This window comes from Sander lucioperca, chromosome 9, assembly GCF_008315115.2.
Source record: "Sander lucioperca isolate FBNREF2018 chromosome 9, SLUC_FBN_1.2, whole genome shotgun sequence".
In the NCBI taxonomy this organism is placed as follows: Eukaryota; Metazoa; Chordata; class Actinopteri; order Perciformes; family Percidae; genus Sander; species Sander lucioperca.
In genome coordinates, this window is record NC_050181.1 from 25,675,463 (window position 1) to 25,695,576 (window position 20,114).

The window sequence follows — 20,114 nt, forward strand, 5'->3', positions numbered from 1 at the left end:
ACTGCTTTGTTCTAGGCGTTCCCTGTGCTCATTGAGCCTCGGTCTAAACTCTGCCATTTCCACCAGTTGACAGTTTGTAACATGGAAATAAAATGGACAATGGATATTTTTATTTCTATAGTTTGTAGCTGACTTGACCAGCTGACTTCTCTACTGGCTATAGAAACAGGAGACGTCTCTTACGTTCTAAAACCAGCCTCTGGAGACTCGACCAGCTGACTTCTCTATTGGCTGTAGAAACAGGAGACGTCTCTTACGTTCTAAAACCAGCCTCTGGAGACTCAACCAGCTGACTTATCTATTGGCTGTTGAAACAGGAGACATCTCTTACGTTCTAAAACCAGCCTCTGGAGACTCAACCAGCTGACTTATCTATTGGCTGTTGAAACAGGAGACATCTCTTACGTTCTAAAACCAGCCTCTGGAGACTCCAGCTGAGTCGCAGCGACACCATCAACTGGTTTGAGTCGAGCTGAGAAGGGCCGCTTCAGACCGCTACAACTTTACCCTGCGACGTTCTAAAACAGTTTTGTTGGTCCGAACTGGGTTTAGGATTGTGTAGTACTTCTCCATGACATCACGAATAAAACATGTTTTACTTAAACCAACGTTGATTTAGTACAGATTTGTGGCTTCAACAGGGGCAAAAACATTTTATATTCAGACATTATGGCTGATAATCAAAATCCTTACAGAGAAAATAAATGGGATTTTTTACTTGCAATACCTCACTGTTGAGCTCTATAATGACATCAAGTACAGCACACCTGTGCTTTGTAATGCAAGTATACATGGGAAATGTAGTTAACAATTGTATGGCAGTTCCTCTGGTACGTATCATGTAGCAACTCAATGCAGACCGCAATCAGGAAATCCAAAGAATGGAAATGCAGAACAGAAGTCATAAAAAGGGGAAGGAGATGTTATTCTGCTGCATTCGCTGTAAACTGTTCTGGTAACAGTGTCAGATAAATGAAAGCTGTAAATGTGATTAGCCCTTTTGGGAAGTGAATACAAACACCACAAATCTCAAACCAATCAGGAGCTGTTCTGACATCAATTAACTCTAACCTACGGAGCCCAAAGCTGCACTCCGTCTTTTCACAGTCGTACTGTCATGCACCATGATACAAGATTTCCATTTTGATGTACTTATTATGGTATAGTGTCTGTGAAGGTTCATCTCAAAGGGTGCAATGCCTGGGAAAAAATCAAAATCATTAGATTGGAGTTTTACTTTTTATTGTTCAGTTATACTGTATAGGAAATGCAGCAACATTTACTACATAAACAACACATTTATGTAGGTGAAAGATAGAAAAAATCTGCTAGAAATATTAGAAATCCTTGCCTGATTCGTGAAACGATAGCTATCATTTGATAACAACAAAATCCTAACAGTAAGAAAGTGGAAATGAATCTTGAAAAATGTAAAAAGAAGTACACTAACATGCTAACATTTAGCATGTTAGTGTAATAATATGTTAACACATTACACGTTATGTTGTGAGTAGGTGCAGCATGATACCAAACTATACCAAACAATGCTAAATGCTAAACCTTTTAACATCCAATAGTTTCTAATAAGCATTAACACACATATATATGTATGTATATATATATGTATTTATGTATATATATATATATATATATATATATATATATATATATACACATATATATATGTGTATGTATGTATGTATATATATATATATATATATATATATATATATATATATATATATATATATATATATGTGTACATTATACATTTTTTTTTTTTAAAGATCTTTTTGGGCATTTTAGGCCTTGATTTGTATAGGACAGCTTAGACATGAAAGGGGAGAGAGAGAGGGGGGGAATGACATGCAGCAAAGGGCCACAGGTTGAACCTGTGGCCGCTGCGTCGAGGAGTAAACCTCTATATATGGGCGTGCGCTACCAGGTGAGCTACCCAGGCTCCCAGCATATCTTCATTAAGTGCATGCAGCTAATGTCTATCAGGTAATGGTAAGAAAGAATGGCTAGGACAAACACAGCTACGGCTGGGTTAAAAAAAATGGAATAATCCAATATTGATTCGTAAAATCCTGAAATTGATGAAGCTAGAATGAAGGTATTTGTATCAATTTTGGCAAGGGAAAACAGAATTCTATGTCAGCGTCCTTCTCTGACAGATATCTAGTTATTAATATGTCTATTTTTTGACACATAATGTTGCTTCACTTCTCTGTCTGGAGTTCCGTTCAACTTCTCTACAAACGATCTGTTGTTTCTCTACCGACACTGAGCACGTGTTCAGGACTTTCAGGTATGCCATTGTTCTCTGTGTGTGCTTAAAAGCGTATAAGCCGATTAAAAAAAGGGAAGGTATTCAAACAAACAAAGCTGCCGTACATGATCTATAACATGCAAACACAGCTGAGAACACAAAGTCCTTAGTCCTCCTCTTAACACAGTCCACAATGCTACACGATACAATGTTTATTGGCTTATTTCAATCAGTTGTTATTGTTATCTGTCTATTGTTTGAATTAATACACGCTAGAGCTGCAAAAATTCATTAAATAGTTGACAACTTGTGAAATTTTTCGCCAACTATTTTGATAATCGAGCCATTGGTTTGAGTCATTTATTATGAAAAAATTATATTTTCTAACTCTGTGATTCCAGCTTCTCGATTGTGAATTTTTTTTTGTGTTGTTTCTTCACTCCTCTGAGACAGTAAACTCTGAGTTGTGGAAGAAACAAGACATTTGAGGATGTCATCTTGGACTTTGGGAAACACTGATCCACATTTTTCACCATGTTCTGACATTTTAGAGACCAAACAACTAATCCAATCGTCAAGAAAATAATCAACAGATTAATCAACATTGAAATTATCGTTAGTTGAAGCCCTAATACACACAAGGTAAAAACCTAACATAACATATGGTGAAGCGCATTCAAACTGATTCATTAATTACCCTGGACATAAACATCTATATCCATAACATCTGCAGGTTTCCGGTTATCTACGAGGTGGTTTGTCTAGGGATGCAACAAATCCAGGATTCGGCTTCGGATTCGGACGAATATTGGGCTTTTTGACGGGGTTCGGTTTCTGCCGAACCTTAGAATTTTTTTCCACCGAACCAAACCCTACGATTGCACTACGCGCGCTACGCTGGTCGCCGTAATGACGCCACTGTTGATTACGGGAAGGTGTTTACGTAGGTGGAGCGTTCAATGCAGTAGGCTGTGAGAAAGTGAAAATGGAACTCGTGAGCAGAAAAAGTGTAGTTTGGCAGTACTTTCAGTCAAAAGAAGGCCATTGGGAGTAGGATTCGGTATTCGGTTTCGGATTTGGCAGAATCTTAACCAGTGGATTCGGTATTCGGCCGAACCCCAAAAATCTGGATTTGGTGCATCCCTAGTTTTGTCTGTTCCAGATGCCCAGTTTCCATAATGACCCTGCCACAGCTACACCAGGGCCACGTTCAGCCGACAAAACATAGCAACCCTTTTTTTTAACTGAAACGGGGGTGCGTTGAACTCCCTGTTGCGTGTGCAGCCGCTCTGCCTTTTTATTACCGCAAGTTTACACAAACGTCTCTGCTGATTGGGTAACACCTGTGACACAGCCAATAAATGAGAGACATGGCCACCAAACAAGAGAAAACATGACTCAAAGCCCGTTGCACACCGTTTCACACCGTTTCAGAGGAAACGTTTTGAAATTGAACGTGCCCCAGGTTTACACAGCTTGCCAGGTCAAAGCTGAGGAAGTAATCCAAGTATATAACTGGCAATTCACTGTTTTTTCCCCAGTCTTGAGTCAAAAATGTCACACAAAAAAACACCCAGCTTGCCAGGCGGGTGGGCCATCTCATTTAAATGCAGCCGCGCCGGCGAGAAAAGATGCAGAGACAAGATGACGATTCCTTTGAAAGTTTGCAAGCCAAGTACTTGACAGCTCTTGAAGTCTCCTGTCTTAACAGCGTGTATATAAGGCTGGGTGGCGGCGATGGTGACGGTGGTGTGTGTTGGGAGGAAGGAATATTGGCAGGAGCCTGTGATGGAGTGGAAGATAGAGCCGGCTGTCACAACAGTTTGGGAAGAGTCCCTTTGAAACGCCAGAGAGGACTTATACATCCACTCTGCGCCGTCTCCGACTCTACTCAGGGTCCATTTTGATTTGTGGTTTATGATGTGCACTTTGTTGCAGCTTATCTTACATGTACAGTGTGCATGTACTGCTCAAAATGGCTGCCGTGTGGACTGATCAGAGAGGATGGCAGACACTGCTGTAAGGCCCTCAGTAAAGAATCATCAGGCAACAGCTTTCCAAATGAAAAAAAAACACTTGTGACAGCATGAACGCGTAGAAGAATAAATAAAAGAATAAATAAAAGGAAATTAGATATTAGCACTGTATCATCAAGCTCATCTAAGAATGAAAAACAAACTTGAGATTAAAAATGAGCGTAGTCATTCATATTCCTCGAGGCAGCCTAAAAGACAATCAGACTGGATCATTAGAATGCACATTTTGTTTGGACAAATTGAGGAGAAAATGGACTTCACTTTAAACTGAATGTTTTATGGAGATGAATGAGTTTAGTCGTTGATATTCCGCCGACACGCGGCAGCGACTAATTCACATCCTCATGCCCTTGTAGCTGCTCTATTACACTCTGACACGATAACAAAACGCTGCAGTTAGTCTGTAAGATGTTTTCTTTTAGCACTCCTGATTTATAACGGCCTGAATGCAATTGACCCAACAAGCTTTCTGACAGCGTCATTGAATCAGACACGGTCAGTTTTTAAGCCTATGGCCTAATATACATGGGTATTTTTCAGTGGTATTAGTATTCAGATCCTTTACTTAAGTAAAAGTACCAATACCACACTGTAAAAAATACTCTGTTACAAGTAAAAGTCCTGCATTGAAAATGTTACTTAAGTAGAAGTATGTAAGTATCATCAGGAAAATGTACTTAAAGTATTAAAAGTAAAAGTACTCAATGCAGAAAAATCCTCCCATTTTAGAAAGTGCAAAGGATCCAAACAGTTGTGTTTAATGGTCTAATCATTTCAGCTGGACTTGTAGACCTATAAATTGTTGGGTGGTTTAATTTATAATAAAAGCGGATTATTTTATAAACTACATGTGTTTTGTGTGCAAAAATTTGTAAAGTAACTAGTAACTAAAGCTATCATATGAATGTAGTGGAGTAAAAAGTACAATATTTCTCTCTGAAATGTAGCGGAGTAGAAGTAGAAAGTGGCATGAAAAGAAAAGACTCAAGTACTGTACAAGTACCTCAACATTTGTACTTAAGTACTAGCCTGGGAAAACCCTGACGAACTTCTGGCAAATTTGAGATTTGTTCTGCAAGTCCGTCTGGAGAGCCCATTCAAGCCTATTTCCAATTTTTCCAAATCAAGGCACCAATCGCAACCGTCGAGGCGGGCTTTACACGATGACGACAGCGCAGGGACGGCAAGCAGCTTTTTGTTTACATTCAACATGACGGCCACCGAAGCGCAGCAACACGTTGATGCCGCTGTCGCTGCTACGTCACCCGGATCATTGGTCTAATTGGTTGAAGGACTATCCAATTGTGCCCAGAGGCATTTGAGCGGCGTCCGTTGGTGACGCCCCTTTAGAAATGGGCTGTGAATGAACCTTGCCCAGACCCACTCTCAGTTACAACTGAGAAGGGTCTGGTGTCAACCAGGCTACCTAAGTACCCTACTTGAGTAAAAATACTTAGTTACATTCCACCACTGGTATTTTTGCAATCAAATCTGTTGAGAACTGTGAAGTTCAAACAATCAGTATCATTATTACTCGCCATTACCCAAGATTTCGGACTCTCCGATATGGCAGCCAGAGGATGCATTATCAGCTGAAAGCCTCAGACATTTAACATTAACACAGACAAGACAGAACAGCTGATCTATGACACATACTGTGTTTCTGTAAGACTGACACAATACTGGACATTGTGTGGGCGTAGACTGTTTTCTGTAAAGTGTGAACAGACAATGTGCTCTGATAGCAAGTGAGAACATTTTGTGCTGTAAGTATGACTCAGACAGTTTCCCAGACCGTCATATTAAAAAGTATTTTAACTTATAACTGGTTTACAGAAAAGTGTTTATATCAAAAGGATACCAGAAACACATTAAATTATTACTTAAACCTTAGGGGTTGTTCAGCTGTTATGAGATTATGTAGAAACGTAGCTTTCAAGTCGTGTTCCAGGTGTTAAAAAAAAACAAATAATCGTAAAGAATTATCGTATATTTCAGGACAAACTATTGTACCTTCAAATCAAGACTTGGGTGAGTCAGAACTGCATTTACAACTGAGTACAGATGCTCCAAAGCACACAATGCATCCAAGTATGTAAGCAAAACGGTTACAGGTATTGCTTTTTTGTAACATGAACCATACCAAACAAGATTTGACCAAACGGCTTGGAAATGTGGAAGAGGTTGTGAGTGCTAACACTCTAACAAGATCTCTGCAAAGATGTGATTGGTCAACACATTCTTACTGCCCGCGCATCAAAAACCAATGTTTTTTCACGTGTCTTTTGGCGTTACTGACGCAAAAAGTCTTCTTTACGCAGGGGGCTTTCAACTAATTAAAATGTAATCCCATCCGTGGTGATATCTGACGCTTTGGGTATCCCTTGGGTGCCATTTTTCGACACACTAGGTCGGGACTGATTTGGCGTCATTTTTCAAAGTGCAGGGCAAAACCACTTAGTTAAGGTTAGGGAAAGATTGTTGGTGGGGTTAAAAAAAGGGTTAGGGTTGGGGTTATTTTTGCGTCTGTATCTGATGCTGAGAATCACTGACCAAGCGTCAGTATTTGGCGAGTTGGGAGTGAGAACGGGTTGGATCGGTCACTTTTCTGTATATCAAATATTGACATAATTAAAATATGATAAATATTTAGGCTGCTTCCATATCGCACTCTGTACCATTTCACTATTATGGAGAAAAATAATGAAAACACTGCTTCCAAGTTGTCTGTGTGTCTAAATCAGGCACAGACTTGCGTATTCATTCGTCTATAATTAAATGCATTTTCATTGCTTTCTCAAGTGTTTAAGTGCAGTCCTTCACTCGGCTGAAAAGGACTGTTTATATGAATATTTTATGAAAAAAAGAACAGTCATTGATATGCTGCTGCCACAGTAGCCACAAATTTGCATCCCTATGTACTGACTGCTATGCATTATTCTTTTGCCGTTTTCTTTTTTAATACTCGACACGGCTTTAGTACAAAATGACATTGCAGCAAATTAAGTCCAGTGTTGTCCATATGCATGCCACACAAAGTGGATCCTCAACTAAACAATAAGCACAAAACAATGACTTTTATTTCTGCAAAACTGATGTGTAATGTTCGCAGCTCTCTGAAGCAGCATCCGCTAACAGCCTTCGAGTTTCAGCTCCTGTTTTGTTCCTCTTTGAAACCAAGAGACAATATTAATAAATTGGAATTATATATAAATAAATTACTCTGGCAGATTCAGTGGTATGAAAACACTGGGGTGTTTTGGCTACACTTTGCAGCTCTCCTAATTGAGAGGATTCAGAGCGTCTTTGACAGACTGAGTGGACTGCAGTGCATCACACAATTTAGTAGACGGAGGGGCAAGTTGCCAGACTGAAGACATTCAGAGGGTTGGCAGCATCCAGAGCTGCACTCAAAGGAAAAGGGAGCAGGCACGGCTTCAATTACCACTGTCTACATACAGCATTTGCTTCAATAGTCACTGATATGTAATTGAATTACAGTGTGGGTGTTGAATTGCGGATTTTCTGAGGGCCGATGTGGTTCGTGGTGAGGTCAGTTGGGAGTTGTACATTACCTACACATTTTCTCCATATTTAGTTCTCTTGAAAAGTGCATTGTTAAAGCTGCAGTAAGCAATATTTTATATTAACAATGGATAAATTGTGTAACATGAAAAATGCTGCTTGTAGTGACAAATCTACAGGGAAACATCAGCCGACTGCAGTTCCCCCATTTTCTACAGCTTTTCAGCATCTTCCAGCTCATTGTTTTAGTTATATAACCCACAACTTTACTGTATGGTTCAGTTTCTTTTCTCATCAACCCTTCTTTGCACCAGCAACAGACCCTTGTACTATACCTGTCCAGCACCAAACCGCAGAAAAACAAATGTGCAACTACCTGATTTAACGGCTAAATGGACAGATATTTTTCTAAGGACTTGGTGGAGACCAAACCAGAGATAAAAGTAGAGTAAATATTGGACTCAATAGGTAACAACTCCATATGAATGTTAATGTTGCTCTCTGTTTGCTGGATGCTTAAAACAGTTTGCTAACAAGTTCGTCATATCAACTTCATAGGGTGATATGTGACGTGAGATCATCCTCACTAAAAACAACGATCCCATAGGTCGTTTGTACAAGCAGCTTATTTTGATATTTCTGTTTATTGTGGCGGGGACCTCTAATTGCTGTAGTAGTTATGACGCGGAAAAGGAGGACGTAATATAAATAGCAACAAAGTCTGCGTAGGTAGGAAGTTGGGGTGGATGGATCGGTCAAACAAACACAGGACTTTCACCCAGGAGACCGGAATTTTGTGTCCCATGTGAAACCAAAAGTCAACGTTGACCTATTTTAACTTTCGCACGTAATCCCTAAATCCCACCAGGCGTGTCTGAGCTGCGATTCGCCAGCAATAGCCGCCATTCAAGGCGATACTTGTTATTCCACCAGCTGCGACGCAGCGCATCCCAGAAGCGTGCGAGAAGTTGCTCTGCGCTCCGCAAAAAATATGCGGCAGGTCTGAAAGATCGTGGGTGGGGTTTATGTGACACGCGGGACAAGAACAGGACACAAAGCCCTATTTCCTGGGTGAAAGTCCTGTGTTGTTTGATCCATCCACCACCCCAACCAACCTCCATTTGCAGCATTTTGGTCTTACATACTACCCGCCACCGCGCTGCTGCTCTGCCCAGTGCGTTGCATACAGAGTGTACCAAGCATCCGTATTTTACAAGTCTGGAGTGAGAATGTGGCCGAGGCTGCCATACAAAGTTGCCATGGCGCAGCATCGGGAGCAATTCGGGGTTCAGTGTCTTGCCCAAGGACACAACGACATGGAACTGCAGGGCCAGGGATCTAACCACCAACCTTCCGATTGGTAGGCGACCGCTCTAGCACCTGAGCCACATGTCAGTTGTTATTGTGCTTCAGTGGTGCATATTCCTTACCTTGCACGGCAGCTGCATTCTCACAATATCACAAGATCACGCAAGAATTGCGGGATCACACACAAGATATGTGATGCTAACTTTCCACTCTCGTCGGTTTTTAATACTCTCTGCTTTGGACACATTTCAGTTTGTGCCAAAAACATATTAATTAATTAATCATATTTCATATGACTCATACAAGTACGTTTTACCAGCGCACTTACTTCCTATTTTTTCTTCTTCTCGTGAAACATGAGGTCACGCTGTATTTGTTATATTTAGTTTGGGTGCTTCTGAGTCACAAACATCCGGTTCTGCTTTGTTAAATCAGGAAGTGATGACATACGTATGTAAGCTTCTGATCTTATTCCATAAGCAGAAATACTGCTGAGCTCTGCCCACATGGGAATTAAAACCCTTAACCTTTGGTGTGATACTGCTTTGCTCAACCTTTGATGGCCTAATATACACGGCAGGAATTTATGTTCTTTGATTATCAGGGATTTTACAGAAGCAACAATACTAATCTCAACGGCCTACAAAGAATAATTGAAAACCAGAAGTATCCGAGTGTTCCCTGAACACATCATACAGGAGGAACCTGAGATAACCGACATCTGTGGCTGACGTGAGTCCACACATCAACACACAAATTCCACATTTTCATATAAACAGCACTTATGGAGTGTATAGAGCCAGCATAATTTTCTTATGTTAATCAGTAAACTATGTGTTTATTCCAACCAAACCAGAGTGGTGACTGTTGGAAAAGTGGAAAGACCACCCAAACGTCTCTTCGTAGTTTAATTTTGTTTCTGTCGACTTTGAATGATGTGTATTTTACGATGATAAAATGACTGTGTATTTACATGGAGTCTGGTGGCTTTAGCGAATCACAATTTCACGGATGTTCCTATGTTTAAAAAAAGGATCCTACTTTTTAACAGGTCGACCTCCTAAGAAATCCTTAGAATAATAACTTGTCATGGGCAAAACAAGCACTTTTGTGAACGTAAAATGAAGCTGCGCAATTGCCCAATCAGTAAAATGGTAGCGTGTTTCGCTGACTGCCGACTGAAGCAATCTCGCGTAATTGAAATTACCCTTTAAAGGGTAACTACTGTTTTTTAAAACCTGGACCCTATTTTCCTATGTGTTTGTGTCTAAGTGACTGATGGGAACAACAATCTTTGACATTGGTCCAGTATTAAGCGAGATCGCTGCAGTCGGCAGCGGAGAAACAAGCTACAATTTAAGTTAATAGGACAATTGTCCAGCTTGTATTTACCTTTACAAAAGTGCTCGTTTTGCCGCTGACAGACTCAGATTATTATTGTGTCTTTCTGTTAAAGAGTAAGCTCCTTTGCATTCGCTAAACCCACCACATCATTTTAGCATCATAAAATACACTTCATTCAAAGTCGACAGAAACAAAACTATGAAAAGCCGTTTTGGGTCGTCTTTCTACTTTTCCAACCATCACAACTCTTGTTTTGGTTGAAATAAACACATAGTTTACTGATTTACATGTGAGAATATGTTGGCTCTATACACGCTAAAAGTATTGTTTTTTTAAATGGAGTCTGGTGGGTTTAGCGCTAGCAACTTCAGAGCTGTTTCTGGTTAAACAGAAAGGTCATAAAAATGTTTTAAAGGTCTATCTCTGTAGGGATCCTTTCCATAATGTTGTCAGACACTTAGAATAATAATCTGAGTCTGTCAGCGGCAAAACAAGCACTTTTGTTAAGCTAATTACAAGCTGGACTATTACCCTATTAACTTACATTGTAGCTTGTTTCCCCCGCCTCTGACTGCAGCAATCTCGCTTAATACTGGACCAATGTCAAAGATTGTTGTTCCCATCATTCACTTAGACACAAAAATATAGGAAAATAGGGTCCAGGTTGAAAAAAACAGTAGTTACCCTTTGAGAGAGAGAGTAAAAGAGAGAGAGAAAATGTGAAGCATAATAGTCTCTGTATGAACTTACAACAAGCTTTATTGCATAGAATGTCTGCAGATTTGTTGGTGGTGTTTTATATTGTGCAATTAATCATTCACAAGTACTGTTACAATAACCGGCATCTGTGGCTGACACAAGTCCACACATCAGCACACAAATTCCACAATTTCTTCTCTTCGTTCTTAGTGCATTTTATGGAACAGCTGATAAAAAAAAATCATGTAATGTTACGTAGAAAGTCTGCAGATTTGTTGGAGGCGTTTGTGTTTCACTGGGCAATTAATCATTTCTAACAAGTTACAACGATAATCAATAACTAAGTTTCTCAGCTCTTTTTCAGTATTTCAGGATAATTGGTTTATCCATCTGCAACATGGTGTGATAAATTATCACGCTCGCAACAAACAAATGCAAATATAGAGCGGGTGTCTTCCTGTCACATAATATTAGGGAAAGGCTCGTATAGTTTAGAGTTGTAGCTCCACTTGCCCTTTTCAAGTAATTGCTCACAATATCAACACTTAGCGATGGCATTTTCATGTGGGGCAGGGACACCTCTGCAACCCTCTCAGGTCCCGTTTGCAGGACATTCAAAAAATTTGCCAATTACCTCATCAGCTCGGACGAGTGACCCAGAAGAGTTACAGTACAGTTACATTTGAATGGTTTCATAACAATCTCTGGCTGTGTGCTTCTCATTGGTCCAGTTATTTTGTGACTTTGCCTGTAAAAAGGTGCTACATTAATAAACCCTTTTATTATTATTATTAGGAAGTAGCCTGGGTTAAGTGTTATAACATCCCTGCTTTTTCTATGACGAGTCAAAATGTCTACAATAAAAAAGGCCTGTTATCAAAAGGACAAACATTTCTGAAGCGGAAAGACATTTTGCTAATTATTAACTTGTAACGGGTTTAAACAAAGTTTAAAGAAATTAAGAACAGTGTCCATCCATCCATCCATTCATCGTCATCCTGCTTATCCGGGGTCGGGTCGCGGGGGCAGCAGCTCCAGCAGGGGACCCCAAAGCTAGGGTTTGCTACAAACAATCAAAATATAGTAATGAAAGATTATGTAACAAAACCTCCTGAGCCGAGACTGATCATCGTAAAGGCACCAATCGTCTTCTGTTCATTAACCAAACATAATATGAATTATTTATGTTACGATTCATAGTTCTGTCCAGGAAAAAAACTCATAGAACCAAGGATTCTCTAATGCTGTTTAGGGATTTGTCTTTCCTCATGGAGAACTCTCACTTTAAATAACTAAATCTTTAGTAATTATGGTGTTTTCAGTGGGAAAAATGTTCTGTTTTATGTGGACATGCTCCACTTTCTATTGCCAGAGAGCCGTATTTTCCCAGAGGATGCGAGTCCTCTGAGGACTTTGCTGCTATTTTTAGAGAAACGATTTGGGAACATGCAATAAGTTTAATTATCATAAAGAGGTAAATAAATGCTTAAGTGCTTTTTTATGAGCTGCTCTTCTGATTTGACAGTTTGGTGGCAAGTAACAAAACATTTTGCTTCCCATTTTTAGAATCAACTTAGAATGAACTACTACTGTATATCAGAAGTACATGCATGCGTTTGTTTATTGCTTTCTTATCTATACCAGTCAGTGCTCAATCGAGTTGTTTCAGCTTCATATTCAGAGGATGTGACGGGTTTCTGCTTCTTTCGAAAACCAAATCTGTCATATCAAGGTTCATCAAGTTCATGACAACCCGGACAGGAAAGAAACAAGAGTTATGGAAATCCATTGGCTCGCGTCCAGAGTAAACAGTGGAAATCACATAAACCAAACAGTGAGGAATAAAGCAAACTGAAAAGCTCAGCAGCTTCTCCGTCTTCTTCAAATTAAACTTTTTGTTTGTTTAAAGCTTCGAGATAGTATGTGGAGGAAGAATGAGGCTGACGGCCAACATCCACAAACACAGTGCATAGTTACAGTTTCTCTTCATTAATTCTAATTTCATTTGATGTTTAATGAGTCTTGAACTTTATCTCTGCTGGTCATTAGGCATTGTTATTGTCATTAAACATGTCAGTCAGTAGTCTCGCATTGCCAGACCTTCCTCCACAGCGCTGCATAGGAGGGTCTGGCTAGTCCCCACAGCATTCTGGGATTGGACAAAAACGTGCTCTGGTTTATTGGCATTTCAACGGCGCCTCTGCAAAATAGTCTCGGGAAGGAACTTCTTTTGGTGGACCATGTGGACGTTCAAAAGTTGTTTAAGTCGTGCAAACAAACTTATTTGATCCCAAAGCATGATCTTTGGGAAGTTGTGATTTAATTCACAACTTCAAGGTTAAATTAAATAAGTAACAAGTCCTCCAAGTTAAATGGTAAAATACGTCATTTGTTCAACCATGAAGGGTGTAATGTAATACGTATATTTTGGCGGAAGATTGACAAGCTACCAGTTCTTCCTGTGTTTACTTGTCCTCAGTTTGTTTTGTTATTTGGTAAGTTTGCAGAGATTTAAAAAAATTGGAAACACAGAAATAAAATAGGTCTACTGCTTTGTCAAAACTAATAGATGTATAAGATAATTTCTGACTCTCAGGGACAGTTGTGTTTTGCACTTATCCATAGTAGAGTGCAGATCGGGCCACATTTTTCTGTCAGAGCCCGGCCCGTGTCCGACAGAGCAGTAACCGAACCCGGCCCGAGGCCGACAGCCATTAAGATATTTATGTCTGAGCCCGACCCGAGCCCGACAGTTAAAATCTCATTTTTTCTCATACTAATGACACACGTACGTTTGTTTGTGTGGAAAGCTTTTATTAAGCAACTGTAGGAAGGCATTCAGAAATGTCAACAGATGAGAGCATCAGCTCACACAGGGCAACAAGCGCACGTTAACACAGGCATACATAATAAGCTTTTTTAAATCTAAAATGCCTTATCGTGCTGATGTGACCGAGCCTGACCCGAACATCATTTCTAAATATCTGTCCGAACCCAGCCCGGCCCGTCGGGTCCCGTCGGGCTCGGATCGGGCCATCCATCCTCTAATCCACAGATACTTCTTCACAGTACAACCTTTAAAGCAGTGATTCTCAAAATGGGGTCCGTGGCACTCTGCCAGAGGGTCTGTGAAACATTTTTCAGATTAATTTATTTCAATTATCATGATATAAAACTACCAAAAACCCTACTGGTACCTTCAGCAGCAGGTTCTAGCAGTCTAATGAGTCTCCCGTCACTATTAAACTGCAACATTTCCTTTTAAATTTGCCCTTAAGTAACTTCAGGAGAAATAAAAATCATAGAGTATAAGTTTTTTCCACTGTGTGACTACATTTATTTTACATATATCTTTTCCTGCTTTTTTCCATAAGTTTATTGAAGCAAAGAGAAAGTTTGGAACCCAAGAGGTTACACCGTAACATCAAAAGCTACAGGTCTTATATAGAGTTTTCTGCAGTTCACTGTGACCTGTGTCTTATCTTTGGAAAACTCTCTGATGAGAATTTCTTCTGTCAGTTTGGGTAAGGCTTGGCCACTGAGAATGCCTTTGTAATGATGGAATTAATGTGTGGGAAAGTAAAAGCAACACGATAACTAACAAAGCCTTTGATATAAAAGGTTAAGTAGGCTACTTTTGGTTTTGTGTGAAGAGGAAAACCTTTCTACCCTTCATAGTGACTTGGTTTCGTCTTTCAAGGTCTTTTTTTCTTCACATTAAGTCTACACTGGAGTGTTTTATTGCCAAAACATTACCACTTTGACCTCTTCCTCTGCTTTCTGTAATGCTGCTGATAGACAAAACTGTTCTCATTCTGCTGCCGGATTTCGAAGGGCAATAGCTAAAAGCCTTAAATGTAGAAGGTGGTGCAGATTTGTCGAAGCCACGTTCTGACATTTACCAGGTGACATGGAAGCAGGATTAGCTTACGGGGCTCTAAAAACCACTTCAGAGACAAAGAGAGAATAAGAAGAACAAATGGGGAGATACAGTTTCTCAAAAAAGGCTGCAAAGGATCTGTCATCCACTAGTCTATATCGGCGATAATTCATTTACGGGATTGCTCCGGTGTCGCCAGAAGATCTGCCGTTTGTCCCTCATTTCGGCCGGATGTCCGTCACCTTCCTCTTACTTTGTGCTGGCGTTCTAAACTCCGGTGGATTTCTGAGGACTACGGTTAACTGCTCCTCAGATCTCTGCAGGGTAAATCCAGACAGCTAGCTAGACTATCTGTCCAATCTGAGTTTTCTTTTGCACGACTAAAACAATTTTTGAACTTGCACGTTCCACCAAAACAAGTTCCTTCCCGAGGCTATTTTGCAGCGGCACCGTCATTGCGTCCGACGCTTAGCACCGCCCAAGACGATTGTGATTGGTTTAAGAAATGCCAATAAACCAGAGCATGTTTTTCCCCCGTCCCAGAATGCTGGACTAGCCAGACCTTCCTCTGCAGCGCTGTGGTGGAAGGTCTGGCAATGCGAGACTAGGTATCCACAAATACTGATGAAGGTTGCAGTGGTGAATAATGACCATGATGTTGAACACATTGTAAATAATACAACACATGATTTATAAGGTGATAGTATAAGTGTGCCAGAGAACCAGAAGTGGTGAACAGTACCACAAACCACAAGTTCAGTCCTGTAAACGTGTTGGAGGTGGAGCTGCTAAAGTGGCACAGAAACACGGATTCTATTTATATACTGACCACTGTTTCTCTCTGCTTTTCTGCCAGTTTGTGCCTCTCAACCATAGCTGGATATTATAACTATGGATGCTTTTTTTTTGCCTATGTCAACAAATCCCAAGAAAAGTATGTCTCTGACTTCCTGCCTGTTGGTTCCTACTGAATATGTTTAGCTTCAAAAACATCTCACAAATATATAGTTTAATTCTTAATAGTTCTAAAAAAAGGCTCAAGTTTCCTAAAATCAGCGGGCCACTGTAGTTATTAGAAAACGTTACTCAAACAAGGACAAGGTGCACGTGTTAGGGACTGTTTAAGACAAGATAAGATATATTTTATTGCCCCAAAAGAACAAGCTGGTGATTAATACACAGATTAAAGATTCATCTTCATTCCTTTACCCCAACAAAGACACAACCACACAAATATGAAGCAATCATTTCTGCTCATCTCGTAACCTTTTTTGGTCATGCAATTCACCCTAATGAGATTTTAAATGTTGGTTTTCTTACACATATTTATTGCCAACAAAAACGGACACTCTGAATCGATTTATGATCAGTGCAAACAGTGATTGTAAAACCAAAGATTACATGAAAAGGGCCTGAACAACATATTCATATCCCTGACTGGGTCCTACTTGGTTCAAACCATTGACTGTAAATATAAATGGACAGAGCATGTGTGATGTCACCCATTGGTTTGTGGAGATCTGGTATGAGTCGTCGAGTTTGCCGTTACGGGCGTAGCCATCTTGGTTAGCCATAGACTGTTGGGCGGTATCGGACTGTGACGTTAGCTGAGAGTTGGCAACGCTGCTTACACTCTACGTTACGTTACACACTTTCACTGGCAATCTGGATGCACGAATCGACTACGATTACACTCAGGTGGCACACATCAGGGAAGGGGAGGTATAATCACACAGGCGGGAAGGCAGACAAAGACAGAAAGACAAGTGACCTGAAACAGAGACAGACAGTGAGTTAAGAAATTAAAACAGGAAGTTAGTGTAGATTGTGCATAAAAACAAAACATGACCTATGTATGGGAGGTGGAACAGGAATAGGATGGATTGATGTGGCCGTTATCATCATAGTAAATCCCTCCCTTGACTGTCTTTGGAGGAGTCTGATGAGTACATGATTTAGTCTTTTATATACTGTAAGGACTACTAGCCAGTCAGAGGCAGAGTATGAACGCGTGCCCTGACAGTACCTAGGTAAGGACTACTAGCCAGTCAGAAGCAGAGTATGAGGGCCCTGACAGTACCTAGGTAAGGACTACTAGCCAGTCAGAAGCAGAGTATGAGGGTGTGCCCTGACAGTACCTAGGTAAGGACTACTAGCCAGTCAGAAGCAGAGTATGAGGGCGTGCCATGCTAGCAGCTAGGTGAGCATTATAACGTGTGTTACAAAGTGACCACGTTTGTCTCTGAAGTAAAGGCTGGACTACAATAGAGCTGTTTGGAGCAGTTTGTGAACAGTGTTTTCTGTTGGAGATGGTAAGTCCCTTTGGGGTGGACTTTGGGCTTTTCAGTACGTAAACCTATTACATGCACAAAAAAGATATATAACACAATAAAGGAAAGAGGAAAAAGCCAAAAAGCATAATATGAGCACTTTAATGTTTGTTTGCACCATTCACCAAGGCAAATTCCACATAAGTGTAACTTATTGTGGCACCAAACCCTTTTCTGATTTCTGATGCAGAAAAAAAAACAGCAGAAGTTTAGATGACAGGAAATGATCTAAATGTGGTGACCTTATTTTGGGATTGACAATTTACCTGACACCATCTGAACTGCACTGACATTTAAACAGCATCCATCTGGTAGGCAGGCAGTTTAAAACAACACCAAATATGGTCCAACCACGGGGCTTGTGCTAATGAACGAGAGAGGCCGGGAAGAGGAAATACAACAGTCTTTTTCACAGGAAAAGTCCTTGACTTATGGTCATGAGCTGGATCGTTTCAGCTGAAGTTCTCTGCTCAGTTTCCCCAAAAAACAGTACAGTACTGTACTTAAGTACAAATGCTGAGGCACTTGTACTTTACTTGAGTCTTTTCTTTTAATGCCACTTTCTACTTTTACTCCGCTACATTTTCAGAGAGAAATATTGTACTTTTTACTCCACTACATTAATCTTACAGCTTTAGTTACTTTACAAATTAGGAATTTTGCACAAAAAACACATGTAGAGTAGTTTATAAAATCTGATGTTTTATTAAAAATGAAACTAGCCAACAATATATCGACCTACAAGTCCTGCTGAGATGATTAGACCATTAAACAAACTGTTTGTTTGTTTCTAAAATGTGAGGATTTTTCTACTTTTAAGTACATTTTACGGATGATTCTCACATATTTCTACCTAAGTAACTTTTTCAATGCAGTACTTCTACTTGTAAGAGATTATTTTTTACAATGTGGTATTAGTACATTTACTTAAATAAAGGATTTGAATACTTCTTCCACCACTGGTATCGAGTCCGTACAAGGGTATTCACTGGATTTAAATGAGGCCACAGGTCACCTACAGCTCCATAAATAGCAGCACAATAAATGGAATGAAACTCATTCATGCACCCAGCGATCGAGGACTCCTGGCCAGCGGCGTCTAGTACAGCATATTCTACATCGCATGTTTCCTCATAAGCAAGTGATGAGTCATGGAGCAGCCTGAAGCTGTGGGTTGTCAGCAGGTTTAGTATCAGGACCTAAATTTGCCCTCCTGCATGGAAAGCTAGAACCCAGGGAATCAGACCAGCTCTGCATTTCTCGATTGTTTCTGGAGATCGTTTTTAGAAACATATGGGTAAGAGTAATGTATTAGTCTGTGGCTTGACACCAGAGACGGTGCAGTTGTTATTTCCTTATTCTACCTTCTGCACGGCTCTACCTGCAGAATCTATGCTCCTGTTTAATTTGTTCATCGTGCAGTTATCATCAATATCTTTAAAGTACTATATCAGTTGCATGTGTTGACTCTCAGTTACAACTGAGAAGGGTCTGGTGTCAACCAGGCTATAATCCCCAGTAACAGAGAGTCAGATAGTGTTGTGGGGGGGACATTAAGTCAGACTCAGTGGGGAGTGAAACCGAAGCAGAGGGACAGACACAGAGCTGTAGCCGAGCCAAAGTAGACCACTTTTTAATTCATTAACTTTATTGGTTATCAGGCTGATGATGATGATCTGTATCAACACTGATACAGATCATGTGCAAACATCCAAAAAATGGCCGATAAACGGCCAGGGCCAATAATCGGTCTGTCCCTAATTTTGGAGCCGGAGTCTGCGCAATATTGATCGAGCGGTGTAGCTGCAGTATCAAAGTCCCACCCATACACCCGCCCGACCAATCGCGGCTGTCAATCATGAGGTTTCAGCCGGTTTTTATAGCATCAAATAACTAATAGAAAACACACTGATCAGAAAAATGGACACTTGAAAAAACATCAGCTTGTTCAGAACTATCTAAAATGACAGAAACCATATTTGGGAAAATTTCTTTGACGTGTACTTTGACCTTTCGGTTTAGCCCATGTCCCACCCGCTAACGTGGAGGGTGCGGGGTTTATGACTTATACTGCAGCCAGCCACTAGGGGGCGATCCAGATGTTTTGGCTTCACTTAAACAGTCTACGCATCAACCCCTGGTTTATAATTTCGTCAAAACATCATATTTTCTGGAAATGTTTAACTTTTTATCTCAGTGGAAGAGTTGTCGACACTTTCACACAGTGACTGAAGTTGCTTTAAACTTGCAGCATTGTATTTTAGAGTGAGACCAGTGTTCTCTGAGTACTGAGAAGTCCCTGTCCATGAGTCAGTGAGCCCAACAGAAAACTGGAGCACACAGCTGGTTCTATAGTCCCTTTTAGTAGATAGAAAAAAAGTACTGTAACACATAATTTGATGAAATTTATATTTTCTCTATTGTAGTGAAGACATGTATTGTGTTGAAAGAGTCAGTCCAGGTTTCCCTGTCTGTCTAAACATTCTGTGAATGGTTCTGAAGCAGATTCATGCCTGTTCCTGTGTCTCCGCAGACATTTTTAGCCGTGCTGTCTCTTTAAATGTGAACGTTTGGTTGAGTTTACATTTTGTGACGAAGGGCCCCTTCTTGTTTTCTTTATAGCAACCTTGAGGCTGACGAATGGCCGTGTGTGTGTGTGTGTGTGTGTGTGTGTGTGTGTGTGTGTGTGTGTGTGTTAGCAGTGAACGGAGCTGTGGGCC

General features: G+C 40.4%; 1 protein-coding gene and 1 long non-coding RNA gene across 3 annotated transcripts in view; both read left to right on the forward strand.

Annotated features, from left to right (window-relative positions):
• LOC118495754 overlaps positions 1-20,114 on the forward strand; it is a 257,782-nt gene that overhangs the window by 79,766 nt on the left and 157,902 nt on the right. The window lies entirely within an intron of this gene.
• The window catches only part of basp1 (brain abundant, membrane attached signal protein 1), a 59,847-nt gene that overhangs the window by 14,808 nt on the left and 24,925 nt on the right, over positions 1-20,114 (forward strand). The window contains exon 1 of one of the 2 annotated variants that reach the window (XM_031292150.2): positions 9,750-9,873. The exons of the other annotated variant lie outside the window; for it this stretch is intronic. The gene's annotated coding sequence lies outside the window, so the exon portion shown is untranslated. Of the gene's footprint in view, positions 1-9,749; positions 9,874-20,114 lie in introns of those variants that run through there. 2 annotated transcript variants of the gene reach the window in all.